This window comes from Sus scrofa, chromosome 1, assembly GCF_054392235.1.
Source record: "Sus scrofa isolate SSC_HxYL_T2T_F1_AM1 chromosome 1, Sscrofa_HxYL_maternal_Yorkshire_Landrace_v2.0, whole genome shotgun sequence".
Classification (NCBI taxonomy): Eukaryota; Metazoa; Chordata; class Mammalia; order Artiodactyla; family Suidae; genus Sus; species Sus scrofa.
The window spans coordinates 117464251-117470250 of NC_139383.1; positions in this window are offsets into that span (position 1 = coordinate 117464251).

Here is a 6000-nt window from a genome sequence, read left to right on the forward strand (position 1 = left end):
ACTAAGTTCATGACAGGCTTGTGAGAGTTCCCTTTATCATTATGCTTTCTCACTTATGTATGGAGTATATATGTTTTTCATCTATTAAATATTATTTTAAAATAATAAAAGGAAGTGAGGTTAAAAAAGCAACCTTGGAGTTCCCTTTGTGGCTCAGTGGTTAATGAACCTGACTAGTATCCATAAGGACGTGGGTTTGATCCCTTGCCTCGATCAGTAGGGTAAGGATCCAGAGTTGCCATGTGCTGTAGTGTAGGTTGCAGACTTGGCTCAGATCCTGTGTTGCTGTGGCTGTGGTATAGGCCAGCAGCTGTAGCTCCAATTCGACCTCTAGCCTGGGAACCTCCATATGACATGGGCGCAGCCCTATAAAGACGGAAAAAAAAAAAAAAAAAAACCCTAATGGTCATGAGATGCCACAGTGGATGGGATGTGGAGGCTGTGTGGTGATGATCTCCGAGTGTGCTTTTCCCTTCATGCCTTGAGAGTGGGCTTTTCTCTGGGTTCTTTTACAGAGATCCCCATGTCACCCTGAGAGAGAATGCCCGGGCCAGATTCTTACTCCCATTTTAAAGAGAATAGGCAGAGGAGTTCCCCATGTGGCTCAGCAAAAAAGAACCTGACTAGTGTTCATGAGTATGTAGGTTTGATCCCTGGCCTTGCTCAGTGGGTTAAGGATCTGGCGTTGCCATGAGCTGTGGTGTAGGTTACAGACACGGCTCGGATCTGGCGGTGGTGGCATAGGCTGGCAGCTGTCGCTCTGATTCGACCGCTGGCCTGGGAATCTCCATATGCTGCAGGTATGGCCTTAAAAAGCAAAAAAAAAAAAAAAAAAAGATAGAGAGAGAAGGGGTGGAAAATCGGCTTTGCCTCGCAGCTCACCTCCCCAGTTACCACCTCCCCTTGCAGTTTGTCTAAGGATGCTGATCTGAGGACCTCTTCCCAGCAACTGCACTGAGTCTGCCAACTCACAATCCGGGTGCCCTCCTATCTCTCTGAGCTTAATCCCAGAGGCCATCAGGCCATTTCTCTGCTTATTTTGAATTTAGAGAAGGCAGTCCTTGGTCTTCCCTCAATTCCCTTTCCTAGTTGTGGTTTTTTTTTTATTATTATTTTTTTTCTTTTTTTGGGCCATACCCTCGGCACATGGAAGTTCCCAGGCTAGGGGTTGAGTTGGAGCTGCAGCTGCCAGCCACAGCCACAGCCACGACAACACTGGATCTGAGCCACGTCTGTGACCTACCCTGCAGCTTACGGCAACCCTGGATCCTTAACTCACTGAGGGATGGAACCCAAGTCTTCCGTGGACAGTAGTCGGATTCATTTCCGCTGTGTCACAATGGGAACTCCCCCCTTTCCGAGTTCTGAACAGTCCCTGGTATATTTCACCGCTTCACCAAAGGGCCTGGGCTAACTCCTGGCCACTTTTCTGCTCTTGGGTTTTGGCCTTGTCATTATCCTTTCTGGGCCTCGGTTTTCTCATCTGTGCAATGGTGATAATAATCGCAGTGTAACTTGCCATGGGTGCCTCGTTAAGACCAATTTCATAAAGGTGGTATCTCAGATTTAAAGAACTTGGCAAACCTGAGGGGTGTATATTTACATAATTTAGTTGAACTCTGAGACCATAGTCATGATGAGCAACTCTGAGAAACGTAAAAGGAGAACAACCGTGGCCAACAGTGGTACTCATGCCCTAAGCTCTGGGCAGAGGGCTCGCAGGGCCCCGGGCACACCTCCTACCCAAACCTGTCTCGCCCTGACACCCCTGTGTGATGTCTGATTCTGCACAGACACTTGGCAGTGGTTTATTAAACAGAAGAGAAATCAGAACGGGCCTTCTCTCCATGATCATGGGAGGTTCTCTGTCTTCCCACCTGTTCCGGAGGGCACCTGCTGGGGAGGAGACGGGAGGTAGGAACAGAGCCCTGCTGGAGTGCCACATCTTCTTTAGCCAAACCTCTGTCGATGGACATTTTGGTTGCTTCCATGTTTTGGCTATTGTAGATGGTGCTGCAGTGAACAGTGGGCTGCCTATATCTTTTTGAATTATGGTTTTCTCCAGATAGATTCCCAGGAGTGGGATTGTTGGTTCATACAGTAATTCTGTGTTTAGTTTTTTAAGGCACCTCCACGCTGTTCTCCATAATGGTTACACCAATTTATATTCCCACTAAGTAGGTTTTTATCTGTATCTTGGATTTTTGTATCCAGTTCTTAACATTATAACAATTTTTTTTCTTTTTTTTTCTCTTTTAGGGCTACAGGTGCGGCATACGGAAATTCCCAGACTAGGGATCTAATTGGAGCTGCAGCTGCTGGCTTATGCCACAGCCATAGCAACTCCAGGTCTGAGCAGAGTCTGTGACCTACACTGTAGCTCATCTTGGTGGGTTCGATAAGGAAGAAAGGGATCGAGAACCTTGAAACTCCACTTTGGAGACAAGACAACCAAAAGAAGGATAGTGAAAAAAATAGTTGTGTAACTTGGAGTGAACTTACTTTATATTCATGCTGCAGACTTTTAGAAGAACGGGGTAGGTGAGGGTGGACATGAGACAGCATGGCTGAATGAAGAGCGTGGGCTTTTAAACCTGGAGGAATGAGCGGGATTTTGAATAAAGTAGAAATGAAAGAAGAAGAAATGGATATTAATTTCTTATATATCACAGAATGATTCTTTGTTTTCATTCCTAGTTACAGGGCAGCTGTCCAAGTGGATTGAATCCTTAAATCATGATACTGAATCATTATTGAAATTGGAATTTGGGAGTTCCCGTCATGGCGCAGTGGTTAACAAATCTGACTAGGAACCATGAGGTTGCAGGTTCGATCCCTGGCCTCGCTCAATGGGTTAAGGATCTGGTGTTGCCATGAGCTGTGGTGTACGTCGCACACATGGCTCAGATGCTATGTTGCTGTGGGTCTGGCGTAGGCCGGCAGCTACAGCTCCGATTAGACCCCTAGCCTGGGAACCTCCACATGCCACAGGTGCAGCCCTAGAAAAGGCAAAAAGAAAAAAAAAAAAAAAAGAAAAAGAAATTGGAATTTGAAATGTATCAAATATATCACTTATATTAGGACTACCAGAGTCATTTTTGCTAAAGCTAAGAGTGGAACCATAAATCTTTCTGAATTCAAATGATTTCCTTCTGATTAGTGTACCAGGAATTCTGTGTAGCTGATGTGCCCACCTATAGAGTTAACTGAAGTGAGAAAAAGTAGGAAGAATAACTTATTGCATTTTTTATGAGGAATGTCATTTCAATAAGTCACTGATGCAGAAGAGGTGGTGAAATTACCAACTGTCAATTACAGTAAAACCCATGAGTTTTCAGCATGTAGGATGAAGCATCTTGCTCTCTCCCTTAGGGAACTGATTCTTAGGGAGATACCCTAATGGCTTAAATTCCTCCCGAACATATGTTGGGTGGGTGGACGAATCTGAGCAAGACCATGCAGTGGAAGTGTTGGTTCTTGGATTCAGAGGTTCTGGTCCTTCTTGATGGGACCTCCATCCACTTCATGAGCAGTGCAGTGAGGAACACTCCCTTTAAAACAGGCTTTCCAAGTGAGGAGTCAATTTAAAAAGAGCTAGTTATTTTAAAAATGAAAGGGTGTTTTAAAAGCAGACTGGAAGAGTTTGTGTCAGAGGATAAAGGCATTCAGTAGATCCTTAATGTTGCCAACATCTTTGGAGAAAGACTGAAGAATGCGTAAGTCAAGAATTGGTTTTCTTGAAATGACAGGAAATAAACTAAACTATATAGATTATTGAATTGGGTCTTAAAAGCTATAATGGAAAAAATTAAGATCATTATATATAAAAAATTAAAAAATAAAAACGCAAAGATAGGGAAGCAAAAAAAAAAAGCTCATTTATTTAATTTTTTAAAAATCAGCAATTCTAGATGACAGAAGTCCAAGGCTATTCAGAAGGTGTAGTCATGGAAATAAAGGTAGATTTAGGTTTTTGTTTTTTGGGTTTTTTTTTAGGGTCACACCTGCAGCATATGGAGGTTCCCAGGCTAGGGGTCTAATCAGAGCTGTAGCCACCAGCCTATACCACAGCCACAGCAATGCCAGATCCAAGCCGCATCTGCAGTCTACACCACAGCTCACAGCAACGCCAGATCCTTAACCCACTGAGCCAGCCCAGGGATCGAACCCTCAACCTCATGGTTCCTAGTCAGATTCAAAGCCAGGGATTGAACCCACAACCTCATGGTTCCTAGTCGGATTCGTTTCTGCTGTGCCACGACAGGAAATCCAGTTGTAATTATTTTTTGAACTTTTATTTTATATGAGTTTGATTTAGAGTTCGTGATTAGAAAACATACTATTTTAAGAAGTCTAGGTAGACTATAAATTGTGCCCCACATTCACACCTTGCAGAGGCTTTCTTTTTGTATCACGCCATACTTTCCCATCCTGCATTTTCCTCTGCGCTAAAAAGTCATTTTTCACCCTTCGTTCAAGGCCCCTCCCCACTCCACTAACACACACATTCACCTGCTGTTTTGTAATATCTACCTTCATCAATGGCATTACCATTCTCTTGTGTTCTCCAAATTTGAAACAAATACACTTCACCAGTTAAAATGCATTTTAATTCAATACTATTTCCTTTGGGGGAATTTTTCAAACAATTCAGAAATGTTCTTTTCAGGACCTGCTATATTCTATAGCTTGTCTAGGTAGATAGGATACAGAGATAAACAAGCCACAACTGTTCATCATGAACCAAAAATCTAGTTAGGAAAAAATAATCCCTTAACTGTAAGTGACTGCTCATCATTGTGGAAAACTGTTTTTGTTTTTGTTTGTCTTTTTGTCTTTTTAGGGCCACACCCGAGGCATATGGAGGTTCCCAGGCTAGGAGTCTAATCAGAGCTGTAGCCGCCGGCCTGCACCACAGCCACAGCAACACCAGATCTGAGCCACGTCTGCAACCTACACCACAGCTCACGGCAACGCCAATCCTTAACCCACTGAGAGAGGCCAGGGATCGAACCCGAAACCTCATGGTTCCTAGTCCAAATTATTTCTGCTGTGCCATGACAGGAACTCTGAAAATTGTTTATATTTGGGGAGCTGCGCCTTTGAAACAGCATATGTGTGTCAGTTGGACCAGGGGACTGAATGGGATGGCCTTGCATCCACCACTGGATGCCTGCAGATGCATATTTCTGGGTAACCAGAGTCAGAAGGCAGTGTTGAACACTGCTCATAGATGTCATGGATATTTGTGATGTGAGAAGACTTGTGAAGGAAACAGCAAGAGCAGGATGGGCACTGTGAGAATCTGAGACTGAGGTAGGAAAATCAGCAGTCAGGGAAAGAGACCCCAAAAAAAGAGAAGTGGTTCCCAATTCTGTTATTCTAAGGCAGGGAGAACAGAGTGATATTGTAGTTTCACAGCAAGAAAATGTGGATAAGAGACAGGGGGTCAGCTTAAAAAATAGAAACGTAGCCTCTAAGTATTAGGAGGTAGGAGGCAGGAACAGAGCCCTGCAGGAGTCGGGTGCTGAGAGGGAGGCTTACTGCAACTTTGTGTTTTTGTTCAGGATGGTGAAGCTCACCTCAAGGGGCACACCAGCTCTTTAAAGAAGTAAATGCAAGAGTATTTGCCCCCCACCTTGTTTCCTTCTTTTGTTATTTAAGATGCTGTATCAGCTTGCTAGAGTGGCCATGACAAAATACCACAGATGGGGTGGCTTAAACAACAGCAATTAACTTCCTCAAGGCTTGTCTTTTTGCCTTTGTATAAGGCCACTCCCACGGCATATGGAGGTTCCCAGGCTAGGGGTCGAATCGGAGCTTCAGCTGCCGGCCTACACCACAGCCACAGCAATGGGGATCTGGGCCGAATCTGCAACCTATACCACAGCTCACAGCAACACCAGATCCTTAACCCACTGAGCAAGGCCAGGGATCGAACCCTCGACCTCATGGTTCCTAGTCAGATTCGTTAACCACTACGCCATGACGGGAACTCCA